This window comes from Phyllobates terribilis, unplaced genomic scaffold (assembly GCF_046119375.1).
Source record: "Phyllobates terribilis strain yellow unplaced genomic scaffold, ASM4611937v1 Scaffold_11__3_contigs__length_659146591, whole genome shotgun sequence".
Taxonomy (NCBI): domain Eukaryota; kingdom Metazoa; phylum Chordata; class Amphibia; order Anura; family Dendrobatidae; genus Phyllobates; species Phyllobates terribilis.
This window is the reverse complement of record NW_027362771.1, coordinates 621,663,411-621,688,488: the sequence shown is the minus strand read 5'-3', so window position 1 is coordinate 621,688,488 and position 25,078 is coordinate 621,663,411. Positions and strand designations below refer to the sequence as shown.

The 25,078-nt window shown below is 47.2% G+C and overlaps 1 protein-coding gene across 1 annotated transcript in view; it reads right to left on the bottom strand.

The window, feature by feature from the left end:
- Positions 1–25,078, bottom strand: part of LOC141167409 (extracellular calcium-sensing receptor-like) — a 94,505-nt gene that overhangs the window by 43,583 nt on the left and 25,844 nt on the right. The gene's annotated exons all lie outside the window — the stretch shown is intronic.

The following is a 25,078-nucleotide window of genomic DNA, read 5'->3' as shown; positions in this document are numbered from 1 at the left end:
CAGTGAACAGCTCTTCAGAGTGTCCAACTGTGGGATCAGTTGCTGTCAGACGATACTCGGCATGGTGGGAGGAAGGAGCATCAGGGTGAGGAGGAGTATGCGGTCGAGACTCACGTCTTCTAACATTTGACCGTGTTGAAGACAGACTGGAGGTGGTGGTGCCCAGGTAACTGAAAGTATTATCTGCTATCCAATTAATAACCTGGTCACACTGATCAGTTCGCAATACTGGTGTTGTTCTGTGCTTCCCTAGTAATTGGGTCAAGAAGTGGGAGCGAGAAGATGTGGCTGTTGGTTGTGGCACATTTTCACCTTGGCCACCGCCCCGTCCTCTGCACGCACCATCACCTGAACGTCCAGTTCAACGTCCCTTGCCAAGCGCCAGGCCCATTGTAAAGGAAGTAAAATAGCTAACACTCGCACTATCAATGGAAAAAGGGTAATAAAAAGTAGATTAGAACCATGGAAGAGGAAAACCACAGTTCTATTTCTCTGGCCTACACCCGACTCTTTTAAACAATCTGAACAATCAGGGAGAAACTATTACTGTTTTTCCTTACGGAAAAAATACCAAAAGCTGAATAATAGAGATTTTTTACCGTGGAATGGCAAAACCACAGTTATTGTTTACTGGGGTATACCAGACAATTTTAAATAGATATATTTGCGGCTGAATAGTGAGCAACACACTCAAACTGTTTTTTTTTAGGTAAAAATGGCCCAAAAGTGGATAATATAGAGGTTTGAACCGTGGAACTGCAAAACCTCACTTCTATTTCTCTGGCCTACACCAGACTATTTTCAACAAATATATTTGTGTCTGAACAATCAGGGAGACACTATTAAATTTTTTTTTACGGCAAAATATGCCAAAAGCAGGATAATAGAGATTTTTTACCGTGGAACGGCAAAACCACAGTTATAATTTATTGGTGTATACCAGACTCTTTTAAACAGATATATTGGTGTCTGAACAATCAGGAGACACTATTACTGTTTCTCTTTATGGAAAAAATACCAAAAGCTGGATAATAGAGATTTTTTACCGTGGGACGGCAAATCCAGTTATTATTTACTGGTGTATAGCAGACTCTTTTAAACAGATATATTTGTGTCTGATCAATCAGGAGACACTATTACTGCTTTTCTTTATGGCAAAAAATGCCAAAAGCAGGATAATACAGAGATTTGACCCGTGGAACTCTAAAACCACAGTTCTATTTCTCGGGCCTACACCAGACTATTTTCAACAGATAAATTTCTGTCTGAACAATCAGGAGACACTATTACTGTTTTTCTTTATGGCAAAAAATGCCAAAAGCAGGATAGTAGAGATTTTTCACCGTTGAACGGCAAAACCACAGTTATAATTTGCTGGTGTATACCAGACTCTTTTAAACAGATATATTGGTGTCTGAACAATCAGGAGACATTATTACTAAAATACCAAAAGCTGGATAATAGAGATTTTTTACCGTGGAACGGCAAAACCACAGTTATAATATACTGGTGTATACCAGACTTTTTTAAATAGATATATTTGCCGCTGAACAGTGAGCGACACACTCAAACTGTTTATTTGTAATTAAAAATGGCCCAAAAGAGGATAATACACAGGTTTGAACCGTGGAACTGCAAAACCACAGTTCTATTTCTCTGGCCTACACCAGACTCTTTTAAAAATATATGAAAACCTACAAGCTGGCCATAAATAATATATATATGGCCAGTAATCCCTAGAAAGCTGAAAAAAATGATAAATAGCCTATTTTGGGGAAAAGGGGTGGTTATGTGGGAGAGAATAATCGCCCTAGTAGTCTATATCCCAATCCATATGTTAGTGGACCCCAAAAGGACAAAAGAGGGATTTAATTCCAAAAATATCAATTTTATTAGAAATTGTAAAAATTACATCATAATTCACAATTTAAGAGAAGGGAAGAAGAAGAGGTGGTAGGTAAACCATAGGGGCAGGTTTTAAGGAATAAAATCCTGCCAGGAGATTAACATCCTAAAACCAGCATAGAAGGTAAGCCAGGTACACGTACTAGCTGCTATTTAAAAGATAATGGAAGGATCATATCAATCTATGTCCACACTAGTAATAGCAGTGAGGTATAAAGCATGGTATACAAGATAATAATATTGATATGTGGACAAATGGCAGCATATATCAGATCATATAGCAGTAATATATGGGTAAGAGCATTAAACAAATAGCATTAGATAGGTAGCATAAAACATGTACACCGGTGACACATAAGTGTTAATAGATCGATAGTGCTATTGATATAGTATTACTGTCTAGTCTGGAGCTGTCTTGTCTGGAGCTGCGGCTCTATAGAAAATCAATTACCTTGTGCCATATGAGAAGTGATAAAGCAGCGTGTCCTGGAGAGCTGGGGGGGATATGGCTTCGTCAGGAGGCTGACGAAGCCACTCCCAGGGCGAAACGCGCGTCGAGGCTGCTCCACATCCCCCCCAGCTCTCCAGGACACGCTGCTTTATCACTTCTCATATGGCACAAGGTAATTGATTTTCTATAGAGCCGCAGCTCCAGACTAGACAGCTCCAGACTAGACAGTAATACTATATCAATAGCACTATCGATCTATTAACACTTATGTATCACCGGTATTCATGTTTTATGCTACCTATCTAATGCTATTTGTTTAATGCTCTTACCCATATATTACTGCTATATGATCTGATATATGGTGCCATATGTCCACATATCAATATTATTATCATGTATACCATGCTTTATACCTCACTGATATTACTAGTGTGGACATAGATTGATATGATCCTTCCATTATCTTTTAAATAGCAGCTAGTACGCGTACCTGGCTTACCTTCTATGCTGGTTTAGGGATGTTAGTCTCCTGGCAGGATTTTATTCCTTAAAACCTGCCCCTATGGTTTACCTACCACCTCTTCTTCTTCCCTCCTCTTAAATTGTGAATTATGATGTAATTTTTACAATTTCTAATAAAATTGATATTTTTGGAATTAAATCCCTCTTTTGTCCTTTTGGGGTCCACTAACATGTGGATTGGGATATAGACTACTAGGGCGATTATTCTCTCCCACATAACCACCCCTTTTCCCCAAAATAGGCTTTTTAAAAATATATATTTGTGTCTGAACTGTCACAGACAGACTTTTTTTTTTGGGGGGGGGACACCAAAATGTTAATAAGATGGGTATTTGTACAGTGTGAAGGAGGAAAAAAAAAAAAGAGGATTTAGATGAAAAAAAAGGATTTTTCCTGGCCCCCGAGACCTGGAGCTAAGTCCAGCAATTTCAGCAACAGGAGCACACAGGACTGTAATGCAGCGTTTGCTGGTATAACCACTGCATCTCCTATACAGCCTGCCTGATATCTGGGATGGATGTTAGTCCCGAGAAGGACTGTTTGTTTGATCTGGCAGCCTTTACAGACCCTACGCTAACTATTTTGCAGTATATATCTCTCCCTAAATCAGCAGTGCTGTCCCTACACTGTCTGATCCCAGCCATCTGTGTCCAAGATGGCGGCGCCCGGTTTTAAATACTCGAGGTGACGCTGTGCGGCCAGCCAATCAATGTAGTGCCCACAACTAACATGGCTGCGGTATTACAGTGACTGTCTGGCAATCCCTGCATGTTCATTGGCTCTGAAAAATGCGCCAAAAAGGCAGGGTGGAGACCCGAGCTCCCGCCCTAATAACCCGGAAATGATCGGTGCTCGTCGAAGATCCCGAGTAGCGTGATGCTCGGGCGAGTACCGAGCAGTGTCGAGCATGTTCGCTCAACACTAATCCTAATGGAATCACATGTACATGTGAACCAAAAGCTGTAAATAATCCTCGAATCCCGCAGCAAGTGGATTTTGAAGGGAGAGGTTAAATTTGATGCGTATCTGATACCCCGGGACGATGAACATAGAGAAGCTAGGGTCAGAAAGATATATCACCTCCCCATCCTAACCAAAGGTTACTGGCAAATCCTCCTCTCTCAAAGTGCCAAGAAGAAGATGGCCTCTTTTGCTCCTGACGTTGCTTCCAGTATACCAGAAGCCCATTCAGGCTGCAAGGAGACCCAGCTACCTTCCAGAGGGCCAAAGACCAGCTCTTAGCCCCTCACAAAAAGTATGCCACAACTTACCTCGATGATGTTGTGATATTCAGCCCATATTGGGAAGTCATCTGCAGAAGATCCAGGCCATTGTGGATGCGCTGAGGAAAGAGGGTTTACCATAAACCTAAAGAAGATTGCCATCGGGGAAGAAAAGTGAAAATACCTGGGCAGGACTGGGAAGCTGCACATTAATGCAGACTTCCATGTTTGGTGACTGAGGGTGCCAAAACCTATGGCTTTGGGCAGAGGGGGGTATGTGTCAAAGTTACTAGCAAAGTACTGGAGGGGAGATATGTAGCACTGGGATTGTTAGCTGCAGTAATATAAACATAGAAAAAAGTTCCAGCACACAAAGTAATGAAGGGTTAATCAACCATGTTTAGTGCTAGGGTGATGAAACACCTGTAGAGAAGGAGGTGGTCAGAGGATAAATTCCTAGCTTTTTAGAGCATTTGGTGTAGGGTGGGTTTGGAAGTGAAAGCTCTGGAGCTGTTTTGTCATGTGAAAGAAAGCTAAACCTTGGGTTATTTGTTCCTGAAGTGGGCGGTTACTCATAGCAACAAGGACTGTGCCATGCGATATGTTTTGTTTTTCCTGTGAGACTGTGAAGGCCATGTTTGTTTTGCTAACGTTGTCGTGGTTTATGCAGTGCTCTCAATAAACCGCAAAAGATTTAAAGAGACATGGCAGCAAGGTGGCTCAGTGGTTAGCACTGCAGCCTTGCAGTACTGGGGTCCTGGGTTCAAATCCCAACAAGGATAACATCTGCGAGGAGTTTGTATGTTCTCCAAGTGTTTGTGTGGATTTCCTCTGGGTTCTCCAGTTTCCTCCCACACTTCAAAGACATATTGACAGGAAATTTAAATTGTGAACCCCAATCGGGACAGTTCCAATATTGTCTGTGGAGCGCTGTGGAATTAACCCCATAGCGCTCAATGACGGACACTGCACGGCATGAGTGGGTGTAAGTTACCGCTCATTGCCGTGCAGTGTCCGTTATATGTTTGAACTGGCACAGTGTGTAAACACGCTGTGCCAGTTCAGTGCCGACAGCTGTCTGTGACAGCTGAGCGGCACGAGAAGGGGTGCAGGGACCCATGCCGTCGGTCCCTGCACCCAGATCGCTGCGATCGGTCAGTCAATTGAACTTACCGATCACAGCATGATGCAGCAGGTGAGCTGAAATTTCAGTGTCTGCTGCTCTATCAGTGCCGGAGCTCAGTGCTGCCAGTGGCTGAGCTGCGGCACTAAACAGCCTGGAGCGGTGTCAGCGCTGCCCCTGGCTGTTAACCCTCTGAGTACTGCGATCGAGCGCTATTGCAGCATTCAGGAGACAAGGTAGAGGGCTGGGAGCTCCCTCTACCTTCAGGTCAGCGCCCTCCTGACGTCATCGCGGGGGCCCGACCATTGCCATGGTGACCAGGGGTCATCATGACGAACTCCAGGTCACCAAGAAACGGAAAGCTCCAGAGACCAGTGCACAGAATGGAGCTTTCAATATAGTGTAATGCAGCGGCTTGCTTGGCATTACGATAATGGTCCAGGGTGTGTTTTTGCCAGACCATGTACCTCTCCCTCAGGTGACTGATCACATGACTGTGACATCATGACAGGTCCTACATGCGGAGACGGATATATAAACCCGAGTAGTTTGAAACAGGGAGAGCTAGTGTGTAAGGCGTGAGGCCTGTTCCCGTGTGGGACACCGTTAGAGTGAAGCCTAGTGAAGTCTGGCAGCCTGAAAGGTCGAGGCTGGATCCTGTGAGTAGATGCCAATGGCCTTGGAGGGAAAGCCGGCTTGGAAGGCAAGAGTCCTGGAAGGCGAAGACTGGATGTGTGTGTGAAACATTCCAGTAGCCTTTGAGGGAACGAGGGCTAGAGACCCCATCTGGGAAGCCGCAAAGCCACAGTGGTGGCAAACCAAACGGACTGAAGCAGCTGTAACCCGGCAAAGGTAAAAACACTGCTTAATGTGGACATTTATGCAATTACCTTGCTGAAGGCTGTAACTGGAGCCAAGTGGGCCTGTCTGCCACTTGAGGCTCGTGGATATTATATGCGCATGCCGGCGAGCCACTGACTTGGACTCGGTGATAAGCAGTTTATGATAAATAATAAACTGCGGCATTGTGAAAAACCGGAAAGACATTGCATGTGTGCTTTAATTGGCCCGGTGCAGCGAGTATCCCCCAGTATGATGACTAGCGCTGCCTTACATTTGGTTCGAGAATGCGGGCAACTGCAGCCCGGTTGCTAGGGGCAACTGCAGCCCGGTTGCTAGGGGCAACTGCAGCCCAGTTGCTAGGGGCAACTGCAGCCCGGTTGCTAGGGGTAACGGCACAGGACGACGAGTGTGGATACAAGCATCTTGCTGTGACTCGGTGGGGTCACGAAGATTAAAGCATCTTGCTGTGACTCGGCGTGGTCACGAAGATTAAAGCATCTTGCTGTAACTTGGCAGGGGTTACGAAAATTGCAGTCGCACTCAAACCTGGTTTGCTGTGGCTCGGCGGGGCCGCGAAAATTTTCCGGGGAGAGCGGTGTGTGTGGATAGTGTACCGCAATGGCTGTGAACAGAGCAGCAAAAGAAAATGAAGCTTTTGAGCAGTTAAAGTGCCGGTTAAAACTGCAGCAGGAATGTGAGAAACGTCTACAGGACATGGTGGAGGAACCGCAGGAGCTGTGGGCACCGTAAAGAATGGCGGCAGTGGACCATTCTGTGGACTCTCCGGGGGCGCCAGTATTGTCCCAGAGTGCCCGGGGAGGTGGTAAGAGATGTTGTGAACTGAGTCCTAAGTTTATTGTTGATTTTTTTTGTAAAAATTCTCCTACAGGTGTGGGTGTCCAAAAGGGGGCGGAGTCTAAACAAGGGGCGGTGGGTCAAAACAGCGTGGAGTGTAGAAAATCAAAAAAATTTACTGGTGGTGGGTTGGTACCGCCTAAAAATGACAATGTGACCTTTGATAATGGAGTAGCTCCAGTAGAAGGGGGTGAAGTCAAGGTGGGAGGTGACTTGTTGGTCCACGACACCATAGAGAGTGAAGCAGACCCCACAACTGACGGTGACACTACAAAAGTAGAAAGAGAGTCTCCCTCTCGTTGTCGACAGCGCAAGGACCACAAGAAGGTTGCTCCTGTAGTCGCTGCTGAAAGTGAAAATAAAGAAAATGTAGTACTGTTTGCCTTTATTCCAAGTGTGGATCCTGTAGAAGCAGACGAGGAGGTTAACCAATGGAAGGAAGCGTTCTACAAAATCAAGGAGGAGGTTTTTCTATTAGAGATTGACAAAGACAACACACAAAAATTCCTTGTCGAGGAAGCTGAGAAGATGAAACAGGAGCAGATGCAGCAGCAACTAGCTGAGGAGACCGAAGGCTTCCAAAAGACCCTAGAGGCCGAACATTGACGACAGCTTGACATAAGTGCTGAAGCTGAATGCCTTAAAATGCAAGTGATGGAAATGAGTCAAGCCTAAGCCAAAGCTGAAGAAGAAGCCAAGAAGTTCAGAAAACAGGCGGAAGAAATCGATGAGAGGTCACACCAGACAGAACTGACGATCAAAGAGAAGGTGACTGTGGTGCAAACCCTGGAGATACAGAGACAGCACAGTGAGAAGGAGGCGCTGCAGAATGAAGTTTCTGGGCGTGACCAAAACCTAAAACGACTGCGTGAAGAGTTCAACCGGGAGCTGTGTGACTCCAAGAAGGAATATGGTGAGCTCATGAGGGAGCTGCAGCAATGCCAGGACCAAGGAAAGCCTCTAAGGCAGGAGATAGAGCGGCTGGTGGACTCTCTGTACCAGCGAGACTGGGTGCTATCCGCCCTGAAAGAGGCAGAAAAGAGACATGAAAAGTTCAATATGGAACTGCAACAAATCAAGAGAGACTATGAGTATCTCCTCAGGGTTAAAGAAAAACTAGAGGATGATAAGGCGGATGCAGAGCACATGCGACTAGTGCTTGAGACCACTCTGCAGGACACCTGTGAGGAAAATGGTAATCTCTGCAGAAAGACCCTAAGTCTGGAAGCTCAGGTGAAGAAGCTGCAGACGTTCTGTGATAATCTCCAGAGGGTAGAGACTTGCCTTAAGGAAAGAATCAGCAAGATGGAAGCTGAGCAGAAACAGATGGAGGAGACTATCGGAGAAGCCACAGACCAGGGCCAGGAGTTGGCCACTGGAGATGGGAGGTATGAAACAGATACCTCCTTGAATAATACGAGCTCGGATGATTCAGTGGATGTAGGAGCTGAGATCAAGGAGCTCAAGGAGTTGCTACAAGCCCATATGATGCAAGAGAAGCTTGAGAGACTGGCTGTTGAGAGCCGAGTGGGAGCATTGGAGACAGAGAGGTCTGAGAGAACTCTACTGTTAAAGGAGCAGCTGAAGCAGGAAGAGCTTCAGAGATGGGCTGCTGAGAGGTGAGTAGCTGAGCTAGAGGAAGGAGTTTTCAAGCTCAAAAGTCGCCTGGCAAAGTATCACTCAGTGAACAAGGCCTCCTTGGAGAAGGAAAAGGAAAAAAAAGTTACACTCACTCCCTTATACCATGAGAAGGTGGACCTGAGGAGAGCTAAGAATGTGTCAACAGAAGATGAAAATGAGATGGAAGTGGTCAAGACGAAAATTCTTGAAGTTATAGCTGTGAGTCAGCTCAGGGGATGCATACAGGGTGACGAAGCTGAAAGTCAGTTGTCCCTGAAACCTGAGCTGGTTGATTGTCTGGAAACCACTGGTGAGACAGAAACGTCTCGGTACAAATGCCTCACAGATGTACCCGAGGATTTGAGAGAAGAGTGCACCAGTGAGTCCGTGCATGAAGAGTTTAAGAAGGGCGTGGGAGCCTGTAAGGTGTACTCGACCTCAGGAGCTAATCAGCTGGTGGTCCTGTCCATGACCGAAGTCACAGTGAAGAGGGTGGCTATCCTAAGTGACATGCACTGGCAATGTATTCGCACGAAGCGGTTTCTCCGGTTGAAGACGGAACAAGCCGTTAGACAACTGGAGCTTATGAGAAAAGCTCAGAGTCTGCGGGAAGAGGTCATCCGGGTGCCTCAGGCTCTGGTAAGAAAGCTCATTGGGAGGAATGGCCGAGCCATGCAGCTGATGGTAAAGAAGTCTGGTGTGATGAAAGTAAGCAGTCCACGTGATCGTCAGGACTGGATACCAGATGAAGACGGCAAGGTGTCATTCTCCGCTGTAGAAATGGAAGAAAGTCTTGCATATGTGCGCATGCTGATGGAGTACCGAGTGACTTACCTGCGGGATGTAGAACAGTTGAATCTCGCTAGACTGCGAATGGATAGACAGCATCATCTGAGCAGCAGAAGATGGCAGCGGTCTAGAAATTGTGAGACCAGACAGAGAAAGGGCCCCCTAAGTAACAGAACAGCTACATCTGAAGTTAGGGACCTTTCAAGACGTCCTGAGAGTAGTGGGGGTGGGTTTAGAGGTAGTGAGACCTCCGGTGGCTCAGGTTTGAGTGGCCCATACAGACGACCTAATAGAGGACGGGACAGTACAGAGTTGAACTGGACCTTGGATGCCAGGGCATGTGAGTCCCACTGCTGTATTGACCGCTAAGAGAGGGGGAGGTCTGACAAGGTTACGACTGACAGCTGGGAGCGGGGGAGGCCTGACAAGGTTACGACTGACCGCTGGGAGCGGGGGAGGTCTGACAAGTTTATGACCCAGAAATGTGATGTGACGTAGTCGGTGACAATGACGGACGGTAGGTCCCTAAGGGATGGGCTGATGTCGATGACTAATTTTACAGGGACTGAGCAACGCAATTGTCAAGTACATGGACTTGGTGTGAACTGTGGGTTATGGGGTAATTGTGTATATTATGTGTTCAACCCCACAAGTTTGAACAGAGGTGGGGGATATGTAATGCAGCGGCTTGCTTGACATTACGGTAATGGTCCAGGGTGTGTTTTTGCCTGACCATGTACCTCTCCCTCAGATGACTGATCACATGACCGTGACATCAGCACTGGTCCTACGTGCACACGGAAGGAATAATCACATGACTGTGACATCATGACAGGTCCTACATGCGCAGACGGATATATAAACCCGAGTAGTTTGAAACAGGGAGAGCTAGTGTGTAAGGCGTGAGGCCTTTTCCCATGTCGGACACCGTTAAAGTGAAGCCTGGTGAAGTCTGGCAGCCTGAAAGGTCGAGGCTGGATCCTGTGTGTAGATGCCAGTGGCCTTGGAGGGAAAGCCGGCTTGGAAGGCAAGAGTCATGGAAGGCGAAGACTGGATGTGTGTTTGAAACATTCCAGTAGCCTTTGAGGGAGCGAGGGCTAGACACCCCATCTGGGAAGCCGCAAAGCCACAGTGGTGGCAAACCAAACGGACTGAAGCAGCTGTAACCTGGCAAAGGTAAAAACACTGCTTAATGTGGACATTTAGGCTATTACCTTGCTGAAGGCTGTAACTGGAGCCCAGTGGGCCTGTCTGCCACTTGAGGCTCGTGGATATTATATGTGCATGCCGGCGAGCCACTGACTTGGACTTGGTGATAAGCGGTTTATGATAAATAATAAACTGCGGCATTGGGAAAAACCAGAAAGACATTGCATGTGTGCTTTAATTGACCCGGTGCAGCGAGTATCCCCCAGTATGATGACTAGCGCTGCCTTACAATAGGTATAATGTAGTGCATTGCAATACACTATACCTATGAAAAAAGTGAAAGTCCCATAGTGGGACTAAGTAAAAAAGTAAAAAAAAAAATTGTAAAAATCTAAAAAAAAAGTAAAAAAAAATAAATATTACACTTATAAATACAGATTTATAGGTAAAAAAAAAAAATAAATAAAAGAGTACACATATTTAGTATCGCCGTGTACGGAACAGCTCCAACGTGTCACACTAGTTAACCCTTTCAGTGAACAGCGTAAAAAAAAAAAAAACATGAGAAAATATGACTTTTCATCATGCCACTGGAAAAAAGTGGAATAAAACGGGATCAAAAAGGCGGATGGAAATAAAAATGGTACCGCTGAAAACGTCATCTTGTCCCGCAAAAATCTACCCACCATATAGCTCCATCAGCCGAAAAATTAAAAAATTACATCTCTCAGAATAAAGCGATGCAAAGATAATTTTTTTTTTATAAGTTTTATTATGTAAAAGTGCCAAAACATTAAAAACATTACATAAATGTGGTACCGCTATAAACGTACTGACCCAAAGAATAAAGCTGCCTTATCAATTTTACCACACGCGGAGCAGCAAAAATATCCTGAATTGTTGATTTTTGTTCATTCTGCCTCCCAAAGATTGCAGTAAGTCTCGGCGCACATGTATCCTATGCTCTGCGCTTAGCGCTTACACCGGGGTTTCCGTGTAAATCTTTGAAATACGTGATTCAGACGGAACCCCTGATGGAAGATTCCCTGTAATGAGGCAGATGGAGGCACTGTGGACGCCGTCTGACCTATGATCCGGCGGTGTCCAACATTTTAGGCGTAAATAAAAGCGCTGTCAGCCACAGTTTTGTGCACCTCTGAAAAGAAGGACAACGCTGAACAGAGGCCAGATGGAGTCCAGAGTAACTCTACTGTCTCATCTCATTATAGTGAATGGATCCCTCTGGGGTTTCATCTGAATCACGTCATTTGGAGATGTAGATGGAAACCCCGATATAAGTGCTCAGCGTAGAGCGCAGGATACATGTGATCCAAAATGTTATGTAAAATGTTCCCAATAAAAACTTCACATAAAAGCCCCCACTCAGGTCTGTCAATGTGTTACTGGAAATATAGGGGGCTTCCACGTTACGGGTATTACAAAGGCTCTGGAAAAGCTAAATGGCTCCTCGCCCCCCAAAAGAAATACAGCAAAATCTGCGCTCCAAAATGCAAATCCCAACGCCCTTCTGAGCACTGCAGTGTGTCTAAACCACATTTAGTGTCCACATGTTTGGCAGGGGTATTATTTCCAAAGTGGGGTCACTTGAGGGGGGATTCTGCTCTTCTAGCATTTAGGGGCTCTGTATATGGGGTAGGCAAAACATTCTAGGAAAATCTGAGCTCCAGGAGGCAAATAGCGCTCCGTCCCTCCTGAGTGTCTCCGTGTGGCTATCCAGTACTGCACAGCCACATATGAGGTATTGCCACATTCAGCAGAAATTATGGGACAAATTTTGGTGCCATTTTTATCCATTATTCAGTGTGAAAATGTCAAATCAGGGGCTAAAACAAATTTTTTGCAGTAAAAATGTAATTATTTTTTCCTCACTACCCAATGGAATAAAATTCCGTGGCACACCCTTGGTGTCAGTATGATCACTGCACCCCTAGATGAGTTCATTGAGAGGTGTAGTTTGAAAAATTGGGTCATTTATGGGGGAATCTGCTGTTATGGCACCTCAGGGGATCTCCCAGTGGGTCATAGCACCCTCAAACCATAACAGTAAAGTAGTTGCCTATTACATGTAGAGTATTGGCGTGCTCAGGAGAAATTTCACAACAAAATGAGAGGTCAATTTTATCCTGTTACCCTTGTGAAAATAAAAAATTTGGGGCTAAAAGAAAATTTTTGTGATTTATTTTATTTTCACGGCTCTACGTTATAAACTTCTGTGAAGCACCTGGGGGTTCAAAGTGCTCACCACAGATCTAAATAAGTTCACTGAGGGGTCTAGTTTCAAAATGGGGTCACTTGTGGGGGGTTTCCACTGTTTAGGCACATCAGAGGCTCTCCAAACGCAACATGGCGTCCGCTAATTATTCAAGCAAATTTTGAATTCAAAAAGTTAAATAGCGCTCCTTCCCTTCCAAACCTTCCATGCGCCCAAATAGTGGTTTTCTGCCACATATAGGATATCAGCGTGCTCAGGAGAAATTGCACATCAATTTTTGGGGTCTATTTTCTCCTGTTACCCTTGTGAAAATAAAAAATTGGGGCTAAAAGAAAATTTTTGTGAGTTTTTTTTTCACGTCTTTATGTTATAAACTTCTGTGAAGCACCTGGGGGTTCAAAGTGCTCATCACACATCTATATAAGTTCATTGAGGGGTCTATTTTTCAAAATGCGGTCACTTGTGGGGGGTTTCTGCTGTTTAGGGACATCAGGGGCCCTCCAAACGCAACATGGTGTTTGCTGATTATTCCAGCAAATTTTTAATTCAAAAAGCACTCCTTCACTTCCGAACCCTGCCACGCACCCAAACAGTGGTTTTCAGGCACATATTTGGTATCAGAATGTTCAGAAGAAATTGCACAATACATTCTGGGGTCCATTTTTATCTGTTACCCTTGTGAAAATAAAAAAAAATGGTCTAAATTTAATATTGTGTGAAAAAAAGTTAAATGTTAATTTTTTTCTTTCTCATTGCTTCAGTTCCTGTGAAGCACCTGAAGGGTTAATAAACTTCTTGAATGTGGTTTTGAGTTCCTTGAGGGGTGTAGTTTTTAGAATGGTGTCACTTTTGGGTATTTTCTGTCATATAGACCCCTCAAAGTGACTTCAAATGTGATGTGGTACCTAAAAAAAATGGTTTTGTAAATTTTGTTGGAAAAATGAGAAATCGCTGGTCAACTTTTAACCCCATATAGCTCCCTAATAAAAAAAAAATTGTTCCAAAATTGTGCTGATGTAAAGTAGACATGTGGAAAATGTTATTTATTATGTATTTTGTGTGACATATCTCTCTTATTTCAGGGCATAACACTTCAAAGTTTGAAAATCGCAACATTTTAAAAATTTTCGCCAAATTTCTGTTTATTTTACAAATAAACGCAAGTGATATCAAAGAAATTTTCCAATATCATGAAGTACAATATGTCACGAAAAAACAATCTCAGAATCAAGGGGATCCATTGAAGCATTCCAGAGGTATTACCGCATAAATTGACAGTAGTCAGAATTTAAAAAATTGGCCCCGTCATTAACGTACAAAGTGGCTCGGTCCTTAAGGGGTTAAAGGCGCTATATAAGTGAGTACAATAAATAAATAAAGGGACAGTGTTCCTGAGTCTATCTCTATAAGCAAACAAGTGAGCCGATCTTCCACACCTATTGATATCAGCCCGCAGCTGTCTGCCTTAGCTGGTTATTAATTACTAGCTATTGAGCCCGTTCTACGCCCGGGTGGCGAGCATTTTTATTGATATACGGTTTCCCATGCTGGTATGTGCTGCCCCCATCCTGGTATTTGTGCTGCCCCCATCGTGGTACTTGTGCTCCCCAATCCTTTTCCCCCATTCTGTTATGTGCTGCCCTCATCCCTATCCTGGTATGCATGGCACCCCTCATCCCTATCCTGGTATGCATGGCTCCCTCATCCCCAATCCTGTTATGTATGGCTCCCTCATCCCCAATCCTGGTATGCATGGCACTTCTCACTCCTAATCCTGGTACGCATGGCACCCCTCACCCTCAATCCTGGTACGCATGGCACCCCTCACCCACAATCCTGTATGCATGGCACCCTTCACCCCAATCCTGGTATGCATGGCACCTCTCACCGCTAATCCTGGTATGCATGGCACCTCTCACCACTAATCCTGGTATGCATTGCACCCCTCATCCCTATCCTGGTATGCATGGCACGCCTCATCCATATCCTGGTATGCATGGCACCCCTCACCTCCAATCCTTTTATACATGGCACCCCTCACCCCCAATCCTGTATGCATGGCACACCTCACCCCCAATCCTGTATGCATGGCACCACTCACCCACAATCTTGGTATGCATTACACCCCTCATCCCCAATCCTGGTATGCATGGCACCCCTCATCCCCAATCCTGGCATGCATGGCACCCCTCATCCCTTATCCTGGCATGCATGGCACCCCCCATCCTGGTATGCATGGTACCCCTCATCCCTATCCTGGTATGCATGGCCCTTCATCACTATCCTAGTATGCATGGCCCCTCATCCGAATCCTGGTCTACATGGCCCTCCAGATCCCTATCCTGGTATGCATGGTACCCTTCATACCCCAATCCTGGTATGCATGGTACCCCTCATCCCCCAATCCTGGTATGCATGGTACCCCTCATCCCCCAATCCTGGTATGCATGGTACCCCTCACCCCTCAATCCTGGTATGCATGGCACGCCTCTTCCCACAATCCTGATATGCATGGCACCCCTCATCCCAATCCTCGTATACATGGCACCACATCATCCCCAATCCTGGTATGCATGGCACCCCCATCCCCAATCCTGGTATGCATAGCACCCCTCATTTCAAATCTGGTATACACGGCACCCCTCATCCCAATCCTGGTCTGTATGGTACCCAACCCCTCATCCTGGTATGCATGGCTTTCTCATCCCCAATCCTGGTATGTATGGCCCCCTCATCCATATCCAGGTATGCATGGCACTCCTCATCCTCCAATCCTGGTATGCATGGTACCCCTCATTTCAAATCTGGTATACATGGTATGCTTATTATCCCTCATCCCCCAATCCTGGTATGCATAGTACCCCTCATCCCCCAATCCCGGCGGTATGCATGGTACCCCTCATCCCCTAATCCTGGTATGTGTGGTCCCCTCATTCCTCAATGCTGGTATGCATGGTACCCCTCACCCCTCAATCCTGGTATGCATGGCGTGCCTCTTCCCCCAATCCTGGTATGCATGGCACCCCTCATCCCCAATCCATGTATGCATGGCACCCCTCATCCCCAATCCTGGTATGCATGACACACCTCATTTCAAATCTAGTATACATGGCACCCCTCATCCCAATCCTGGTATGTATGGTACCCAAACCCTCATCCTGGTATGAATGGCTTTCTCATCCCCAATCCTGGTATGTATGGCCCCCTCATCCCTGTCCTGGTATTCATGGCACCCCCATCCCCATTCCAGGTATGCATGACACCCCTCATTTCAAATCTGGTATACATGGCACCCCTCATTCCTATCCTGGTATGTATGGTACCCAAACCCTCATCCTGGTATGCATGGCTTTCTCATCCCCAATCCTGGTATGCATGGCCCCCTCATCCCTGTCCTGGTATGCATGGCACCCCCATCCCCAATCCTGATATGCATGACACCCCTCATTTCAAATCTGCTATACATGGCACCCCTCATCTCAATCCTGGTATGTATGGTACCCAAACCATCATCCTGGTATGCATGGCTTTCTCATCCCCAATCCTGGTGTGTATGGCCCCCTCATCCCTGTCCTGGTATGCATGGCACCCCCATCCCCAATCCTGGTATGCATGACACCCCTCATTTCATATCTGGTATACATGGCACCCCTCATCCCAATCCTGGTATGTATGGTACCCAAACCCTCATCCTGGTATGCATGGCTTTCTCATCCCCAATCCTGGTATGTATGGCCCTCTCATCCCTGTCCTGGTATGCATGGTACCCCTCATCCCCAACTCCTGGTATGCTTGGTACCCCTCATCCCCCAATCCTGGTATGCATAGTACCCCTCATCCTCCAATCCTGGTATGCGTTGTACCCCTCATCCCCCAATCCTGGTATGCGTGGTACCCCTCATCCCCCAATCCTGGTTTGTGTGGTCCCCTCACCCCCAATCCTGGTATGCATTGTCCCCTCACCCCCAATCCTGGTATGGAATGAACCCCTCATCCCCATTCCTGATATGCATGGCTCCCATCACCCCTCCAATCCTGGTATGCATGGTACCCCTCATCCCCCAATCCTGGTATGTGTGGCCCCCTCATCCCCCAATCCTGGTATGCATGGTCCCCTCACCTCCAATCCTGGTATGTATGGTACCCCACATCCCCCAATCCTGGTATATTTGGTACCACTCATCGACAAATCCTGGTATGCGTGGCCCCCTAATCCCTCAATCCTGGTATGCATGGCCCCCTCATCCCTCAATCCTGGTATGCATGGTCCCCTCACCCGAATTCCTGGTATGCATGGTCCCTTCATCCCCAAATCCTGGTATGCATGGTCCCCTCATCACCCAATCCTGGTATGTGTGGCCACCTTATCCCTCAATCCTGGTATGTATGGTACCCCTCATCCCCCAATCCTGGTATGTGTGGCCCGATCATCCCCCAATCATGGAATGTGTGGCCCCATTACCCGCCAATCCTGGTATGCATGGTACCTGTTACGCACATGCCCGGATGGACTGTCGTGAGCGTGGTTAGTGATCCCACTGAACCATGAACCGAGGCGTGCCTGGAGGGGCGTTACTAAGTATCAACTCGGTCTGACCAAGGTGGCACTGAGGCTCAGTCGACTCCGCAAAACCAGGGAGGAACCGAGCAGAGTGACCAGGTGCTACTCCAGGTCAAACCCCGGTCACAGCTGTTAACCCACACCGGGGAGTGCAGGAACAGGCAGGTTAGGCTGGCATACTGATAGGTGGGTACTGGCAGGCACGGCTGGTATGCAGACAGGGGCGAACTTGCAGGTACGGCTGGTATGCAGACATGTGGGAACTGGCAGGTAGAAACGCAGGCAGGATAGGGACCAGTACAGACTGGGATACAGGAAGTAGACAAGCAGAGTGGAGAAAAACCCGCAGGTGTGGTAGACAAGTAGAGCAGAACAAAACCCGCAGGTGCGGTAGAAAAGCAGAGCAGAGCAAAACACGCAGGTGCGGTAGACAAGCAGAGCAGAGCAAAACCCGCAGGTGCGGTAGATTAGCAGAGCAGAGCAATACCCGCAGATGCGGTAGACAAGCAGAGCAGAGCAAGACCCGCAGGTGCGGTAGAGAAGCAGAGAAGAGCAAAACCCGCAGGTGCGGTAGACAAGCAGAGCAGAGCAAAACCCACAGGAGCGGTATACAAGCAGAGCAGGAAAAACCCACATGTGCAGTAGACAAGAAGAGCAGAGCAATACCCGCAGATGCGGTAGACAAGCAGAGCAGAGCAAGACCCGCAGGTGCGGTAGAGAAGCAGAGAAGAGCAAAACCCGCAGGAGCGGTAGAGAAGCAGAGAAGAGCAAAACCCGCAGGAGCGGTATACAAGCAGAGCAGGCAAAACCCACATTTGCGGTAGACAAGAAGAGCAGAGCAATACTCGCAGATGCAGTAGACAAGCAGAGCAGAGCAAAACCCGCAGGTGCGGTAGAGAAGCAGAGAAGAGCAAAACCCGCAGGAGCGGTATACAAGCAGAGCAGGCAAAACCCACATTTGCGGTAGACAAGAAGAGCAGAGCAATACCCGCAGATGCAGTAGACAAGCAGAGCAGAGCAAAACCGGCAGGTGCGGTAGACAAGCAGAGCAGAGCAAAACCGCAGGTGCGGTAGACAACCAGAGCAGAGCAAAACCCGCAGGTGCGGTACAGAAGCAGAGCAGAGCAAAACCCGCAGGTGCGGTAGACTTAAAGAGCAGAGCAAAAGCCGCTCGTGCGGTAGACAAGCAGAGCAGAGCAAAACCCGCAGGTGCGGTAGACAAGCACAGCACAGCAAAACCGCAGGTGCGGTAGACAAGCAGAGCAGATACACACAAGGTACTTACAATGAAGTAGCGAGTGGACACTTAACTCACAAACAGAAGTACAGAGACAACGAGTTGGAGTTAGGTGCAGGTTCAGACACTGCAGGAAAAGGGAAGAAACCAACATAGAGAGAAACAAGTAACGGGCTAGGACACTTTTCAGTCAGGAACTGAACCAGGAACAAGATACAGTAACGAGCCTGGGTACTCAGCCCCCAGGGTGGCGGAAACAGGCTAGAAGTCACAGATACAGTTAATGGGCCTGGGTACTCAGCCCCCAGGGTGGCAGAACAGACAAGATACAGGACAGGACCTGGTAACACAGTTGCACAAAACACACTGAAAGAAAGTGTTGCTCAGGCACCTCCTACTGGGTGGAGGGGGTTTAAGTATCCAGTGACTCACAGCAATACGCTAGGGAGGCATTACGACTGCGCACACTGTAAGTTTAAGAATCAGGCAGCAACAGCGCCGCCGCCCTAAGCAATCAGACAAAAGACATGCACACAGCACATACTGGAGCAAAGTGTGCAGCATGGACTGATAGGTAAGTTGGCGTTCTTGCATGGTGGGAGATGGTAAGCCATGCCAGCACGGCGCCAGGGATGTTACAGTGCCCCCCTTTATGCCCCGTCTTCTTCAAGCCTGCAAGGATTTTCTGCAGATAATTTGGAGACCGATCCTTCTCTTCGAGAAGATTACCTCTTCTGTCCACTAGAGGGAACGAAGCTGGTCTCATCATCTTGGTGACTAGGATGCTTCCTCCCATCGAGCCATCCTCAGCAACAGATGAAGTGGGTGAAGGACAAGAAACAGGACACAGGAAAGTCTCTTTCCACTTGTTAATATCGGGTAGCACCCCAAAAGATTCACGAGACAACTGGAAATCCTCCATCGGGTTGGAGGGGTGCAGAGACTTGGGGATAACCACCGCCTTGGCGTACACTTTGCCAAGCTTACTGGATGAAGTGAGCAAAGTACCAGGTACAGGGTGTAGGAAAGTCTCTCTCTATTTGTTATCAGGTAGCACCCCAGATGATTCAGGAGACAACTGGATGTCCTCCGCCTGGTTGGAGGGGTGCAGAGACTTGGAGGAAGCCACCACCTTGATGGACTTATTGCCAGATTTATTAGGGATAGAGGATTCTTGCTTTGGGACCAACATGAGTCTGGTTTCTGAGATGACAAGTCTGTGAGGCGGGGTGGTACGTGAAGCCAGATCATTGGTACAATCGTCGAGACTGTGTGGGGACAACGCCTCCGCTTCCCTTCCTTCGGAAACTTCAGCGCACAGCGAGTCAGCGACGAGCAGATCTGGTGAAGAAGAAGAAGAAGACACCGCTGACTGTCCTGACGATATGGGGACTGGACACCCCTTGTACCTCAGCAGTCCCCCAGGAAACACCATGCAGGATCTCCAGACCTGAGCGGGCACTAGATCTCTCGGCTTTGGACGACCTGTGGGTAAACCAGACAGCACCGGGAATGTGAACTTCTTCATGTGTAATGCTCCAATCTGGAGCTTAATTTGTACAGACATATTTTGACTGTTTCTGAGTAGGGCTCGTCCTTCCGCTGACAATGCCCAAACCGGATTCTGGAGTTGTCGGACGTGAATCAGACACCGACTATTCAAGGCTTTACGCCCGAAACTTCCGGTTAATGCAAGGCCTTCACTTGCTACGGAAACAGTCACGGTCATCTGTGAAGAGGAAATACTAACGCCAAGGGCAGCCTCTCCTACTGGCCTAATGTCTTGGGATTGTCCAACCTTCGCTCGACAAAGACCGTCAAGGTGTCCCAAACAACCGCAGCGGGACCGCAATCCGATTTTGTGACTGAGTTCCAGACTCTGCTTTGCCTGACGAACATGGTCATCCTTCATGGATTCTGTGCGGGTAGCTGCCTCTACAGGCTGGGGAACAGGAGGTCTTTGGGAGGATAGAACCTGGCGTGACGGTTTACCTCTACGCCTGGCACGTCTGGACTGCCTCTTGAGGTTGGGAAGAGAAGTATTCTGTGTAGCATTGTCATCCTGTGTGGATTCTGTGTAGGCAGCAGTCTCTTCAGGCTGGAGAGCTGGTGGGCTACCTACATGCATCACCCATCGGGACTGCTCCAGGATATTGGGAAGGTAAGCTTTAGCAGAAGCCTCAGGGTTAGGGTCATCGAAGACAATTAGAAAAGCCACCAGTAAGGCCTGCAGGTCAGAGACGATAGGATCCCATGCTTCCCATAGGGGGGTGATCCAATTCAAGGCATCACCCGCTAAGTAGGACATCATAAATGCTACTTTAACCTGATCAGTGGGAAAATAGTGAGCATAGAATTTGAAATGCAGCATACATTGCTCCACAAACACACGGCTTTGTTTTGGATTCCCATAGTACCGTGGTGGATCAGGAGGAACGAGTGCTGATAGCTCCATTTGGGCTGGTGCGTAAATCGCCTGGACCTCAGCTTGAGAAAAAATTTTTCCTTGGTGCACGTATTCGCCAGACAAGAATTCAATTGTTTCCGAGAGTGGAGGGCCGTGGAACTCAACGGGGACCATGCCTGAGCAAACTGTTATGCACACGCCCGGACTGACTGGCATGAGCGTAGTTAGTGATCCCACTGGACCATGAATCGAGGAGTGCCTGGAGGGGCGTGACTAAGTATCAACTCGGTCCAACCAAGGTCGCACGGTGGCTCAGTCGACTCCGTGAACCAGGGAGGAACCGAGCAGAGTGACCAGGTGCTACTCCAGGTCAGACCCCAGTCATAGCTGTTGACCCACACTGGGGAATGCAGGAACAGGCAGGTTAGGCTGGCATACTGACAGGTGGGTACTGACAGGCACGGCTGGTATGCAGACAGGTGGGTACTGGCAGGTAGGAACGCAGGCAGGATAGGGACCAGTATAGACTGGGATACAGGAACAGAGCCGCAGGTGCGGCAGACAAGCAGAGCAGAGGAAAACCAGCAGGTGCGGTAGACAAGCAGAGCAGAGCAAAACCCGCAGGTGAGGTAGACAAGCAGAGCAGAGCAAAACCCGCAGTTGTGGTAGACAAGTAGAGCAGAGCAAAACCCGCAGGTGCGGTAGACAATCAGAGCACAGCAAAACCCGCAGGTGCGGTAGACAAGCAAAGCAAAGCAAAACCCGCAGGTGCGATAGACAAGCAGAGCAAAACCGCAGGTGCGGTAGACAAGCAGAGCAGATATACGCAAGGTACTTACAATGAAATAGGTAGTGGACACTAAACTCACAAACAGAAGTACAGAGACAACGAGTTGGAGTTAGGTGCAGTTTACAGAAACTGCAGGAAAAGGGAAGATACCAACATAGAGACAAACAAGTAACGGGCTAGGACATAGTTCAGACAGGAACTGAACCAGGAACAAGGTACAGTAACGAGCCTGGGTACTCAGCCCCCAGGGTGGCGGAAACAGACTAGAAGTCACAGATACAGGTAACGGGCCTGGGTACTCAGCCACCAGGATGGTGGAAACAGACAAGATACAGGACAGTACCTGGCAACTCAGTTGCACAGAACACACTGAAAGAAAGTGTTGCTCAGGCACCTCCTACTGGGTGGAGGGGGTTTAAGTATCCAGTAACTCACAGCAATAGGCTGGGGAGGCATTATGACTGCGCACACTGTAAATTTAAGAATCAGGCAGCAACAGCGCCGCCGCCCTAAGCAATCAGACAAAAGACATGCACACAGCACATACTGGAGCAAAGTGTGCAGCCTGGACTGATAGGTAAGTTGGAGGTCTTGCATGGTGGGAGATGGTAAGCCATGCCAGCACACCGCCAGGGATGTTACAGCACCCTTCATCCCCCAATCCTTGTATGTGTGGCCCCCTCACCCCCCAATCCTGGTATGCATGGTACTTCTCTGCACACATACAAAAAAAATAAACACTTTTACTCACCTTTTTTCCCTGTGCTCCAGCGCTGCTGTGTCCTGTTCTGCCGGAGGTCGGGGGAGGAGTGCGGCGCTGGAGCACCGCGCTGTCTTGTGCCATTTTGCTGAAGACACACTGCAAATGTGTCTTCAGTAAAATGGCGTCGGATAGCGCTATGCGCATGCGCCGAATCCGACGCCTTTACTCCATCCCTGGTCTCAGGCCAGAAGAGAGGCGCCGCGGCAACGCTCCTCCTGGTCAGGTAAGTATGTAAGTATGGCGCCGGATATCGTGGTATACATTCAGTGTCTACGCATACCGCGATCTCCGGCACCATACACTCCTCTTACCTGTAACGGCTCCATACGTTCTTCTATCTGGAGCCAGACTGCACGTCACGCATGCGCAGTCTATAGAGGCTTCAGACAGAGGGATGCTTGGTCAGTTATATTATAGATAGGGGTACCCCACATCATTTTTTTCTGGATCCCTCATTTTAATAACCACTAAAAGCTAAGTATACAGCTGTGATGTGATTTTAATAGCCTTGGAAGCTCCTTGGGTAAAACCCCTTTCCCAGGCCATAAACAGTAGCCCCAACTGTCCACTTTCCCTCTGCTGGTTCTTTAAATTTAGGGGCAATCCACGCCATTTTTGGGGGGGTCCTCCATGTTAATACTCAGTAAAGGGTAAACATACAACTAGGTGATGATAATAATAGTCTGTGAAACTCAATGTTTATGACAAATTCACAGACTATAATCATCAGCCCACAGTTGTACGCTGTCCCGCTGATGCTTTATAGTGTTGTGTGTTTTTTTTTTTCACAAAAAAAAACAAAACAACAAGGCAATTTTCAAACCAAATAAATTATTTATTATTACAGATTTTGATACCAAAAAAAAGGCATATTATTTTCATACACCAAAACATAATGCTGAACAAATGCTTGCACAAACAAAAGGACTAAATAATAAATACTCAATTTACAAATTATAATACAAGGGGGATGTACTTACATCAGGGCCTGAACTGGGTGTGGAAAAAGGTGAGGGATCATAAACTGGAGTCGACACATAGGGGGTAACTGACGGAAGGGGAATAAAGGGTGGGAACATTCTATGGTTCGCAGTCTCTTCTTATTGAAAATGTATTTCAGAACCCAACACACAAGTCTGATGGTGGGATTCTGGGGTATAAAGTTGTTGGCCAGACATTTCAGAACCAAAAGCCTCCTTGGAACGTGCTCCTCTGCCCTTTAGATCTTCATTTGGGCCCACGTTCCATCCAGGTAAAATATAAATTGGCTGGATAGTTGCTGGGGAGGGTGTTTTTGTTTGCCAACAATGTTGTCCAGGATGCTGTGGAATTGGTTGCAGGCTGGGGGCCATAGGAGGAGGTGGTGCCGGTGGATGCAGGCTGTAGGTGACAGGAGGAGGTGGTGCCAGTGGACACAGGCTGTGGGCTACAGGAGGAGGAGTGAGCTGCTGGTGGGAAGCTGCCAATGAAAGTGGAGGATGTTGACCAACCCGCTTGGCTAAATGCCCTTCTTTAGGGTTGAATAGATGTTTTTTGTTTCCCTGAGAAACTGCCACCTTTCCAGGAAATCAAAAACCGCCATTGGACTGTTGGGTGGTTTTGATGAACTCAGGACAATTTGGAAAGCTGCCCTGGTCCTCAGAGTCAACCCAAAAGAGACCTTTCTAAAATATTGGGCCAGAATAAGACAGAGGGCCCTCCAACCTTTTTCTGTCACACCAAGTTCGCTGGCTGTTCTGGCATTGCTGTTGTTGGGGGCCCTCCTTCGTCGGGGGCGTTGAAGGCTGATGCACAGCTGTGAGGAGCTGTCGATGGTGTGGCTTGCACTTGTGGTGTCCAGTGCCTCCTCTTCATCATGTCCACAATCTCCTGCCTCCATTTCAGAATGAGCCTCCACCACTTTCGAACTGGATACAGTTCCCTTTTTAGGTCTGAAATGTAAGGAATTTGATATTAAAAAATAAATTTTGTAGGATACAGCCTAATAAAAACATTAGATTAAAAATAAAGCAAAAGGTAGACACTTACAATCGCAGATCTAACACTGGGACCAAAAAATTTTGGCGGTCGTAGTAGAGGTATGGCCTCTTTTTGACAGCAACACCCCTGCTGTTGGACCGCAGCTGCCTCTCCCGGCGTAACTGGTCCCGGCAACTCCTCCATCTTTTGGTGACTGAATCCACTGTAAAATAAAACAAAGTATAATATATTTGCTTACAAAATATAATATCAGCAATGACAGTGTATGCCTTAAAATAAATTATATTTTTGAATCTCTTTGCTAGTATGGTGTACTATTATGTTAACATTTTCTTATTTGATTTTTAAAGAATGATATACCTATAAAACAAAAAGAAAACATTATGGTCACTAAAAAAAAAAACCATGACACATATATTCCGACAAGCATAATGTAATGTTTATATTTTTTGGAATACTTACTTATATCATCCTGAACTTTTTTGGAGCTGCTGTTAAAATTGGCAAACATGTTGCTGTAAATCTGGGTCGAGGCTGCATGGCGCCGAGTCAGGTCCACATAACCAGCATCCCGGGTGTCCCATAATTCTGCCCACTGATGCACCAGAACTATCACTAGCTCCACAT